A 12,475-nucleotide genomic window follows, 5' to 3' on the forward strand; every position below is an offset into this window, starting at 1 on the left:
AAACACAATATTGACATGTTAGTAACTTATTAGCATTTGTAAACTACTGGCCTTCTTTGTCGGAGAACACACAGACATGGGGTAATACACTAAATCATCATTAGCAATATATCCTTCACCTAGTTCGCCAGGTGCACTATAATATTGGTTCCTGTATTACATGTATCATCAGCATCTGTGAGTCTTACCTACAATATATTGTTGTTTACCTATTTGTAGAAATCCAGAACATTTAAGAATTTTAACATTCAAGAAACCAATGTTTTAATACTTCCTACTATCTATATTTTAATCGATTGTACATAAATTACATAATTACACTTGTAGACTTGTGAACTATGTGTAGCCTACTTGTACACATTCATACATGGTAGAGACACATTTGTCAGTATTTCCTCAGAAGTATGACAGTTACAGTATCTTCGCTGATTTTCGACAAAATGAAGGAATATGAACTGCTTTTATTATTATTATTATTATTATTATTATTATTATTATTATTATTATTATTATTATTATTATTATTATTATTATTATTATTATTATTATTATTATTATTATTATTATATGAAGAAGGCTAAAATTAAATTTTCTAAATAGTTATATAATGTTATAAGCTAATCGAATCATTGCAAAAATTCTGAAGATTTCCAAGTTAGAGAATAAACCTTAGCAATAGACATTTATATGCATGTGTATGTTCTCTAATGTTATTGTTCATCTTTTGGTACATTCGGGATCGGGAATACTTATACTTGAGTTGTATTGTTTATTCAGATTTCACTACGACAGACTAGCCATAGTCTACACAGTGTACATATTTCAAGTTTACGTATTAAACGAAAAACGACTATATCACATTAATTATTGCGTATTAGATACTTAGGACGCTGTAGTATCACGAACATCAAAATTTTGGACGTCTCTTGAACAGTAATAATGTAACTAAGACGATGGAATGACGCACATAGAAAATATTATAGTGTCAAATGCTATTACAATGATGTGACGCATTTCGAATAATTAGCAACCAAGTTAAGAGGATTTGAATATTTGACTTTTAAAAAAATAATTTCGAGGAAGTGTTTGATAAGTATCATATCCGACCATATACGAGGTGGTTTCCAGCAAATGTGAAAATCATAATGCCATTTACAGCAATTTGATATCTAAATCGTTCCTGAGATAAGAAAAAGAAGATTAGATTGCTGTAATGTTGACGTGTGTGGTAATTTTAGGAACTATTGTTGCTTTCTTTCACTTACATAACATTACAGGAATAGTTCCACTTACAGTAAATTCTCGAATTAAGCCTCTCATAATTTTAAGCAATATTATAAACTTTAGCAATGTTTCTCATATCTTCGGAACGGTTTGATATATCAAATGGCTGTGAACTACATTATTATCTATTCATAGGGTGAGTCAAAATGATGGACTGGATTTCAGAAATTTATTCTGTGAAAACTAACATTAAACATATGTTATTGTGAGACATGTGCTAAAAAACGAAAACTGTCAAAGTTTTCTTCAAATATATCACAATTGTTCTGTGTGAGCCTTCGCGTAACACGGCATACATCAAGCCGGTATTCTATCTCCTGCCAAACAGAAAGATCTCAGTTTTCCAGTCAACACCATTTTTCTCATCTGCTCACTGCTGACTCTAAGCGGTACAAAGTGGAAACACTGCATGGAAACTGAAAGTTAACCCTTCGAAGCGTGTGTCTCACAATAACACATGTTTATTAGATTTTACCAGTGGCCAATAACCCACAAGTAGGGTAAACCCAATAAATTAATATCACAAATAACATTTAATGTATGATACATTTCATATATCATAAAATCTTTAAAATTATAGTCAGAATTCTATTTTACTTGAGTTAAACCAAAGAAACTACGAAATCTATTTATTTTAAAGAACTTCCTTAACTCTATTTCTAACACTGTCTAGAGTTAAATTTATGTGCATGTATACATATTAGTTGTTGTTGTTTAATTTAGCAAGAAAGAACGAGTATTTATAGGAGCAAAACCAGATAGAAAGTATAATAATAATAATAATAATAATAATAATAATAATAATAATAATAATAATAATAATAATAATAATAATAATAATAATAATAATAATATTTACATGGAGGAAAACACGCAATGTGTGTTAATCAATACTCCCAATTAGCTCCACTACAAATATTTTGAAGTGCAGTTCATATTTTCTTCTGCCTGGGATTAGCAGGGGGGATGAGGGGAATTTCCTTCTCACTTGCTGTTTTCATTTCCTACAAATATGAAAATGGAGAGAGAGAAAAAGAAAGTACATTTTCACAGTTAACTGTCAAATTTCTTGGATTAGGGTTTGTTACTTGCATCTATCACTTTAAAGTAAGTACAATACTGCATTTAATTCGTGCATCACATGATAATGACTTCACTCGAAATGTTAATGCTCAGAAGGAATTTCATTAGAATTATCGCAAAATATTTAATATTGTATTCTATGGACTGGCATATTTAAGGAGCTGGCTTCATGGCGTAAGCACTAACGGAAATTTTATAGCAATTTCTATTGTTTTATGTCCCAGGAGGAAGGGGCAGTATTTTTGGAAATTGTAGTACGAGTAGAGATGCAAAAAAGCCGGCTTTTTTCAATCGATGGTTTTTTGCACATAAAAAGCCGGCTTTTTTGGGGAAAAAACGAAAATTTTGGAAATTTTGGCTTTTTTCATTTTCATGATTTTTCTGTTTAAATAGCTTTCTTATAGTATACTCTAAAGTTAAATAAGATTTCATGACCTGAATGCCATATTTCGCTCTGTAATTCACCATCATGATGGATGGAGCACATGGTTTATGAATTAAAGTAAACATAAAGTATGTAGTATTTGAGGGGAATTTTAGAAGCGGTTTAACCTTATTTGAACTTCTGAATCATCGACATGTTTTTCTTCTCTAGATCATTTCTTTTTAGTCATCCGTGTTTCATATCTTGGAGCTTAGAACCCTAGCTTCTAGCACATAATTAAACTTATGTTTTTCAATATATCCATCAGAGCATACTTACACGTTTCCGTTATACTGTAGCTGTGCAATGATTTAACAATAATCTTCCGGACACAACCTTGAATACCATTTGATAGAAATAATCAGTATCGGATTTAGAAAAATATTTGGGAGGGGTTTTTCTGAACAATGTTTGGTTTTTCTAAAACATTCCTAACTTTTATTTAAGAGGAGCTTAAGTTTATGAGTACAGTCATAATAATATGTCGTTTCGTTTGAATTTTCAGCTATAATCTTTCAGATACAACCTTGAAGACCATTTTATACTGATAATCAGTGACGGATTTAGAAAAGTATTTTGGGAGGGGCTTTTTTTTATTAATGATTAGTTTTTCTAAAAATTCCTTTTTTTTATTTGGGGACAGCTTGTAGTTTATGAGTAAAGGCAAAACTAATATTTAGTTTGTTTTAGAAATTCCGTAATTTCAGGGTTGAGGCTTCAATCCGAAAGACATCCCCACCCCTAACCATCTTTGCAAATCCATCACTGCTGGTAATTAGTAATAACAAAGATTTAGAAACGATTAGAAAGGAAGTCGGCCAGGACACTCAGTACACGCACTATCTCTACATTCACAGATGGGATCAAGAAAACTTTTGTCAAAATGGTCGAGTGCGGGGTTGAATCCCGGACTTCACGATAGAAGCGCAAAAGCTAACCACTCACTCATGTTTGTTGTGCTTAACTTAAATGTATTCTCTCTCTCTCTCTCTCTCTCTCTCTCTCTCTCTTTCTCTATGGCCACAAAAGCTCTCCATTGACTTCTGGCCTTATCCAATTCAATCCAGTTTCTACTCTGTATTCCTATTTCTACTATATTCATCTTAATATTGTCCTCCTATCTGGGCCTAGGTTTTCCTAATGGACGTTTCCCGATTGGATTTCCAGTTAAAACTTTGAAAGCGCTCCTACTTTCTTCCATTCTGGCTACATGACCTGCCCACCTGAGCCTCCTAGACTTGATGACTCTAACGATGTTTGGTAAACCGTATAAATTATGTAGTTCCTTCTTATGAAGTTTCCGCCATTCCCCATTCCCGTCCCTTTTGGGTCCAAATATTCTCCTGAATTTTTTTCTCAAATAATTTAAGTCTGCGTTCTTCCCTCAGCGTAAGCGACCATGTTTCACAAGCATAAAGCATAACAGGCGTGATTATCATTTAACAGGCATGATTATCATTTTATATATTTTAAGCTTTAAACTCCTTGACAGAATTCGCGACGACAAAATATTTTGAACTGAATAATAACAAGAATTTCCTTATTTCAGTCGACATTTAATTTCTTTGTGGGTATGATTTTGGTCTGGTAATACTGATTCAAGATATTTGAAAGTATCAACTGTGTCGAAAGTATTAATTGATGTTTTAACGCACTCATAATTTGCCATATTACGATCCTTGTGAACTTCCTTGTATTTAGATTTCTCTGCATTTACTCATATCCCTGCAAGTGTTTAATAAAACCTCTACATTTCTTTCGATTGTTCTCCTATTAGATTTACATCATCAGCATACACCATAACCTGGTGAACACCATTCAACTCTTGGCCCTGGTTCCTATCTTTGATTTTTTTTATAGCGTACTCCGGAACAAAACTGAATAATAACGGCAATAACGCATATCCTTGTTTCAGACCAATCTCGACGTGAAAGCTCGCAGTTTTCTACTTGGACTTTACTCTGGGATTCATTTAAACACTTAGTAAATCTAGCTTTTTCGGTATTCCAAATTCTGTAAGAATGTTGTACAATGTTTCCCCCTAACCGAGTTGTAAGCACTGTTGAATTCAGATATTTTCACCCGGGTGGGAATGTCAACTACTCGGGGGGAGGGTTGTTTTTCTGTATTTTTGCAAGAAAGCAGCATATTTAACAATTCCATTCACACCCACATCTTACCTAATATTGAGACTAATTGCTGATAAATATTCAATGTGAGATTATCATTTAAAAAAACAAACAAAAAACAATCGTTTAATTTTATCTAAAACATTAAATAAAGACTGGCAAAAATATTTTACACTAAACTTTAACTGCTATTTACAGTAGCTATTTTTGTTATTATTTCCTATATTCAGTAGTTACTGTTTGTTACTAATGTAGAAGTTTTTAAAAAGATTTAAATTAATTCAATTATTTTTTGTCCTAAAACAAACATACATAGGAATATCTTAACAAAACGTTATCATTGTTTCTCACACTTCTGATTCTAAATCAAGCATATTAGCGTTGGTGTCTTCACTGCATACACATCAATAGTTTAGTTTACGAAATCTTCAGTAGAATTAGTGCCGTGTAGTGGAAAATCAGCGCTTGGCGCGAGACTATACGACGGCACCCCCGTATATATGAGTGAGGTCGACAGACCAGCCGCGAAAGGTGAGAAAATTTTGAAAAGTAAACCCTGCTTTTCCTTGATTTTGAGCACTTTTCATTACTTTTTTCCTTTCATCTTATATATCTGCACATGCGCACATGTGTTTCATTCCTCTGTTTTTCTTTCCTTCTTTTCTTTTATTTTTCCCTCCCGAATTTTGCGCCTCTTATTTCGGTGGCCGGGGCCGTCGCCCTGTTTCCCTCTCCTTCGTCACCTACAATAGCAATCTTTCACTTATATACTACTATTATATTGATAAATTCTATATAAATCTCTAACCCGGAGGGATAACTGTTCCTCCCTGATCCCTCTAAATGACGCCCTCTGAATCTCACCCTTTAACTGAATTATTTTTAATTAAAGAAAGGTGTGTTTACTTTAACAATTGTAAAACACATTTACGTCTGTTACTTCCGATGCGAGAAATGGGATTTAGGCGCTCTATTTCAAATAATGCAAGAACTGTACATTTTCAAGAACTGAAGTCTGCTGACATCAGAGATCATATGGAATGATCGAAAGATCTTCCCTATCTTTCCTTTCCTATCTCAATCTGTGCTAGTACCTATAGTACCTACGAAAATACAATCCTTTCTTCAACAGTTGACAATTTAATGTTCTACCAAACTCGGTCATAGCGTTAAGAAATACAGGTTTTATTGACTATTTGGTATTCTATCTTTTATGTTACATGTTTAGTACATATATAGACTGGGTCTGCGTCGTTTATATGTATATTGAGAGGTCGGATTTCGTCTGCACGTGCACGGAAAGAAAGCAAATAATTGGGTGAAGTAATTTCTACATTTTGTGACTGAAATTTTTAAAATTTCTCCGGGGGGAATGAATTTTCTTCGGGGGGAGATATCCCCCGGGCTACCCCCTGAATTCAACCCTGGTTGTAAGCCCTTCTAAAATCAATAAACAGTCGGTGTACTGGGTAATATATTCTCATTTCTTTTCAAGTATTTGTCGAATGGCAAATATCTGATCGATTTCGACTAAATACACACTGATAATCTCCAATAATTTCATCTGCGTATGGGATCAGTCTTATTAATAGAATGTTGAGAAATGCCTCGATAATTATTACAGTCAATTTTGTCTCATTTCTTGTGAATTGGAACAGTGATTGATTCTTCCACTCTTTTTAAATGTATTCCATAGTTTTTCTTTTTGGTAAAAAAAAAATCGTAACGATATGTTGAATTTTCTTGTTAAAAATTCAGAAACCTTCAGGACTGGGTAAACCGTGATGGTGGTTATATATTCTACAGCCTAAGAAACCATATGCTCAGATGAACCGTCTATTACGTATATAATCCATGAACAGAAAATTCGATACTATCCCGATTCTTAACAAGCTTAAGGAACAGTCAGTGCATTACAGAATTTGGAGCTTTACCGATTTTGCAGATCCGAAGCACCTGATAGGTGGTAACAGATTATTACGTTTGTGATCAATCAGTAAAAATTTGTTCGAAATATTCATACAATGTATATGAAAATTAAAACTTAACTGAAAAATTTCAAGAATGTACAGAGCTACCCGAAACGAAGCTCTTGATGTGCATATTTCTCTCGTGTTTTTTTTTTTTTCTTTATTTTGCTTCAAAAAGAGGGTGTGTGATATTTTGAAGTATAAATACTACATACAATTTTGCTCGTTATTTATGTATCATTTTTTAAGTTCTTATTGTATATAATAGGCAAAAATATTATTACATATATTGGTTAATCCTTTGGAATTCATAATGTAAAAATGTTAAGAATTAAAAAAAAAAATACTTTTTTGAAATTCATGGTTTATTTTCGAGGTTTCGTATTATTATCTGCATCAAACATTAATTAAATGAGTTTCTTTGTTGTAGAGAAGCGAAACAAAGTCTGCATTATCAGTTTAAAGCAAAATTTTCAAAAAAGCCCAAAATTTCCCAAGCAAAAAAAGCGAAGCAGAAAAAACCGAGTTTTTTTTTCAAAAAAGCCGGTTTTTTTTCGGGCCCTTGCATCTCTAAGTACGAGTGATTCTAAGCAAAAAAGTTTATATGAACATAGTTGCTAATCCCAACGGTTTGAGAGCTACAGGTTTGTGAACTATTTTTGACTTTGTTGCGTATTGCTCACCCTGTAGTTATTCTACAGAAGTGCCTCATAGCAGATTTCAAAGGTAATGAAATGACCTTTCCAACGATATGCAATATGTGACAGTGGTGTCTTTGGAAGAGAAGTTATTGAGGAATATTTGGATCAGTGTTGCCATCCAATTTCTTTAAATTCCCTTAACTTTCTCAAATTTCCGTGAATAGCTTTTCTTCTTAAGACAACACTGCCATTTGCTGCATACCGTTTGAAAGGTCATTATATCACCTTCCAAATTCGCTATGTCTTACCTCTGCAAAATAGTTACAGGGTGAACAATACGCAACAAAGTCAAAAATGGTTCACAACCTGTAGCTCTCAAACCGTTGAGATTAGGACCTATGTTCATATGAACTTTTTTGCTTAGAATCACTCATACTACTATTTCCTAAAATATTGCCCCTTCTTCCTGGGACACCCTGTGTATATATATTGTAGAATTTCCACATTACCAGGAATAAAGTTCGCAAAGCCCCTCCCGAAACAAGCAAAACCTCTCGAATCAAAATTAAATACCCCACTGATTCTATGAAATGGAAAAATCAACTAAAATTACATGCAGATATTATTATTTTATCCTGTACGGTAGCGTTTGGTAAATTTATATATATGTTTAATGTATCAGACATATTTTAAAAGCTACTTTGAATAACTCCTGAGAGTACATACCTAGATTAAACAAATTATTACTAATAGAAACACATAATTGTACACAGAAATTTCTTACTCTGTGTTAAGGAAATCATTTTATAACATACTAACATTGAAAGATATCTTCAACGCTAAAACTAAACTCCCAGAGGCGCAGTAGTGTAACTAAGAATGCATGGGCCTCCCCGCAAAATTGTCAAAAGGGCTCCCACTTTCTCCGATCACGAAGGCATGTGAAATTTATAAATTCCATCTAGTCAATCACTACTTGTGGGAAAAACTAACACATTATTATTATTATTATTATTATTATTATTATTATTAGTAGTAGTAGTAGTAGTAGTAGTAGTAGTAGTAGTAGTAGTAGTAGTAGTAGTAATTTCAAGAAAGTAAAATGTTTAAACTACTAGTAGTCTATATGAAAGCTCACCGAAACTTCACGATGCTGCTCACAACTTTCCAAAAGCAGTGAATCGTTTGGAAGAGGAATCCGTTGTCTACTTTGTCGGTATCAACATATTGATTTTCTTAGCTTTCAGTGCTCTGGATTGAGAAAAAACTCGATGATCTGTATTATTATGCTACGAATATACAGTAACCAGTTAAGGCATTTTGACTGCCTATTAAATATCTGGTATGTTGTTCACCTTTGGCTAGCAAGACAGCAATAATGCGGTTTAGCATGGAAACAATGAGACATTGATAAGTGGTTGGAGGCATGGCGCACCACATCTGTTTACACAAGTAACTTAATTACAGTAAATTTCACAGAGGAAGTCGGTAAGCTCGGACGTTTCATTCAATGATATCCCAAAGGTGTTCAATCCAATTGGGTTAATATCGGGTGAGTTTGGGTGTCATTGCAGCAATTGAAATTTATCACAGTGCTCTTCGGACCACTGCACAACAATGGCCTTGTGACGAGAGGCTTTGTCCTGCTGAAAGATTCCATTCCCAGCTGGAAATATGGTCTACATGAATCGGTGTACGTGACCATCAATGCCCTGCCGTCATGGTGCCCTCCACACGCACTACTGGGTCCATGAGTGACCATGTGAAGGCTCCTTAGATCATAACGGAGCCACTACCGGCCTGTTGTCACTCTGTTCTACACATCTCTTGCAGCCGTTCCTCTGGAAGATGCCGGATTCTTACCCGGCCATCTACATCATGAAGACAGTATCATGATTCATCAGACCGTGCAATGTTGTGCCATTGTTCTGCGATTCAGTGACGATTGGCACGTGCCCATTTCAGTTGTTATCGATTATGCCATCCAGTTAACATACACATGTGGGACGTCAGGTGTGGAGGCCTATACCTAAGAGCATGCGGTAAACTGCATGCTCAGGCACATTCGTCCTTTGTCCACTGCTACGGTCTGTTGAAGTCTGCTATTGATTGTGCCACGGATTTTCCCTACTCCGTTGTACCAACTCGAAAGTCTATGACGTTCAACATTTTTAATGAGGTGTGGCCGCTCACTTCTTATGCTTTGTTTTTAGTGATGACTTCAGCGTCCTTTCCCGAACCTTGAAAGATACTAAGCAGATAGGAAACATCGAACAAGTCACGCTGTTTCCTAAATGGCATCCCCAGCCGTCTGGCCATCTCATTAAGCTCTTATATATCGCCGTCCTTCTCCACTACAAGCACAACCATTACACCAGCTAATCGAGTGAGATTCCTGTCACTGTGTGGTGAGGAGTTCTAGTAGTAAGCGCCTGACTTGGCCGAAATTTTATGCCGTAAAAGGAAACAAAATCAACCACCTCGGTAAAACTACCCCACAAAGGCGTGGCCTAACACCATGTATCCCAAAAAGAAAACATGCAGTGGAAGTGTGCAACAAAACAAGTATATTCCTCAAAAAGTATTATTTTCAGAAATGTGTTATGCATATTGTACAACATGTATCTGGATGGTGTGATGGTTGTCAACATCGTTCGTGGGTGCATACCTGACCCATATTGATAAACAGTTTATTTGTGATCAAATGGACATTGAGTTTCCACCAATTGATATTGCAATATACCTTAAAAGACTTCAGTTGGAATTAAAAGTATACGCTAAAGACAAACTAGTGCAAGAAGTTCAAAATACATTGTATCGACAATATCCAGATTCTATATCTGGTATGGATGTATGTGATTAACCAGTGTAATAAAATGATCTATTTCAATGATTTGTGGTTTCTCATTTCAAGTACAACCACATGTTCTGACGTGTACTATTGCATTATGATAAACAATGTTGCCAGATATTTTTGTTCTAAACAGTTACGAAACGGTTCTTTGCTACTGCGTGCACAAACTTAAAAAATATCAAAATTTTGAAATAAAAACTTTAACAAAAAAATTTCAAAAAAAATTCAAACGAAAAAGATTTAAAACCAAATTTTTAAACAAAAATTTGAAACAAAAATTTTTACAAAAACAATTCAAACGAAATATTTACAAACAAAATTTTCAAACAATAAATTTTCAACGAAAATAATTTTAAGTTTCACGGTTAACCATCAAACATTAACCGGTTTTTAACTATTCGATTAACAAATAAACGGTTTTGATCATATTTATCAGTGAGTGCAAAATGTTGAACGAAAGTGTTCAAACCAAGATTTTTAAACAGTAATTAATAAATGTTAAACAAAACTTAAAACTGAATGCAGGAAAGATATGAAAATCATCAGCCAATCAGATTGCACGAAAGATAGTGATCAACCAATCAGATTGCATGAAAGATAGTGATCAATCAATCAAATTGCATCAACAATAACTTTGCTAGTGATTAACGAATCAAATTACGTCACCTTGTGATTAAATTTCAAAGTGTTGTAGCATGTATTGCCTTTCGTCTATGAGTCATAAGATTTCATAAGGTTACCTATCAGATTTCTGAAAACTGAAGGTAAAATCAACCACCACCAATGATCTTAGACTATGAGCTATGACTAAAGTTCAAAGTATTGTTTCAAATTTCGCGTCTCATACTAAAATTTTGTTTATCACAATTCCCAAATTTAAAGAATGGTCCTACGTACCTCTCTCGATACACCTAAGTCTTAGAATTAATCATATAATTACATGTTGTAGTTAGGTCTCAATTAGGTCAATTGTTTACCTTAGCAGTATTGTTGTCTAGAAACGTGTTATTTGATAACTTCCACGAGTTTTGAAAAGGAAATGAATCCCTGTACACTACCTTATGAAGATCAATCACATGGTACATTGTGTTGTTGTTTATCAATAGGTTTGATGTGGTCCTATTACCTTATATGGTTATATGGTTATGTATAGGCGTCCATTTCCTATGATAAGACATAGGTACATTGTTGCATTACTTTAAAATTTTGGAAGTGGTACATTGACCCATCCCTTTATTTTGGAAATGTACCAATTTAAGCATTTGGTATCATAGTATAGTGTCCTAATATAGATCACTATAAATTTGGGTAGTCCACCTCGTTGTCTTTTAGGGGGTGCAAAATTGCCAAAATATAAACGTAAGCAATACGTTGTACCACGTGTTTGGTTTTTGGCTCAATTTATCCTCTTTGATGAGATCCTATTACCTTATATGGTTATATGGTCATGTATAGGGATCAATTTCCTATCATAAGACATGGGTACGTTGATGTACCCCTTTAAAAATTTGGGAGGGGTACCATGGCTCACCCATTCAATTTTAGAAATTGTTTAATATAAGCATTTGGTATCATAGTACAGGATCTCAATATGTACCACTATAAATTTGGATGGTTTACCTCGTTCACTTTCATAGGTAAAGAACTACCAAAAATCAAATTTCGGAGGTTATTGACTCCCTTTTATGATGTTTGTTACCTTATGTGATTATGTGGAATGTACAAGGGTTTATTTTATTTCTTAAGATATAGGTACATCGATGGTTCCATCTTAAAATTTTGGTAGAGGTACATTGGCCCACCCTTAAATTTTGGAAGTTGTCCAATTTTAAACTTTGATATAATAATATAAGACTCTAATATGTATTGCTACTTATAATCTTCGGCGATCCATCTGGTTCCTTTTTACGGTTAAAAAATTGATGAAAATTAGTATGGCCAAGTGTTCGGTTATTGACCCAATTTATTCCATTTGATAAAGTCTTATTACCTTATATGATTATATAGACGTGTACAAAGGTCTATTTTCTTTCTTAAGATATAGGTACATTGAAAATTTAGGAGAGGTACATTGACTCACCCCTTAAAAT

Source organism: Thermobia domestica, chromosome 10, assembly GCF_964235325.1.
Source record: "Thermobia domestica chromosome 10, izTheDome1.hap1.1, whole genome shotgun sequence".
Lineage (NCBI taxonomy): Eukaryota > Metazoa > Arthropoda > Insecta > Zygentoma > Lepismatidae > Thermobia > Thermobia domestica.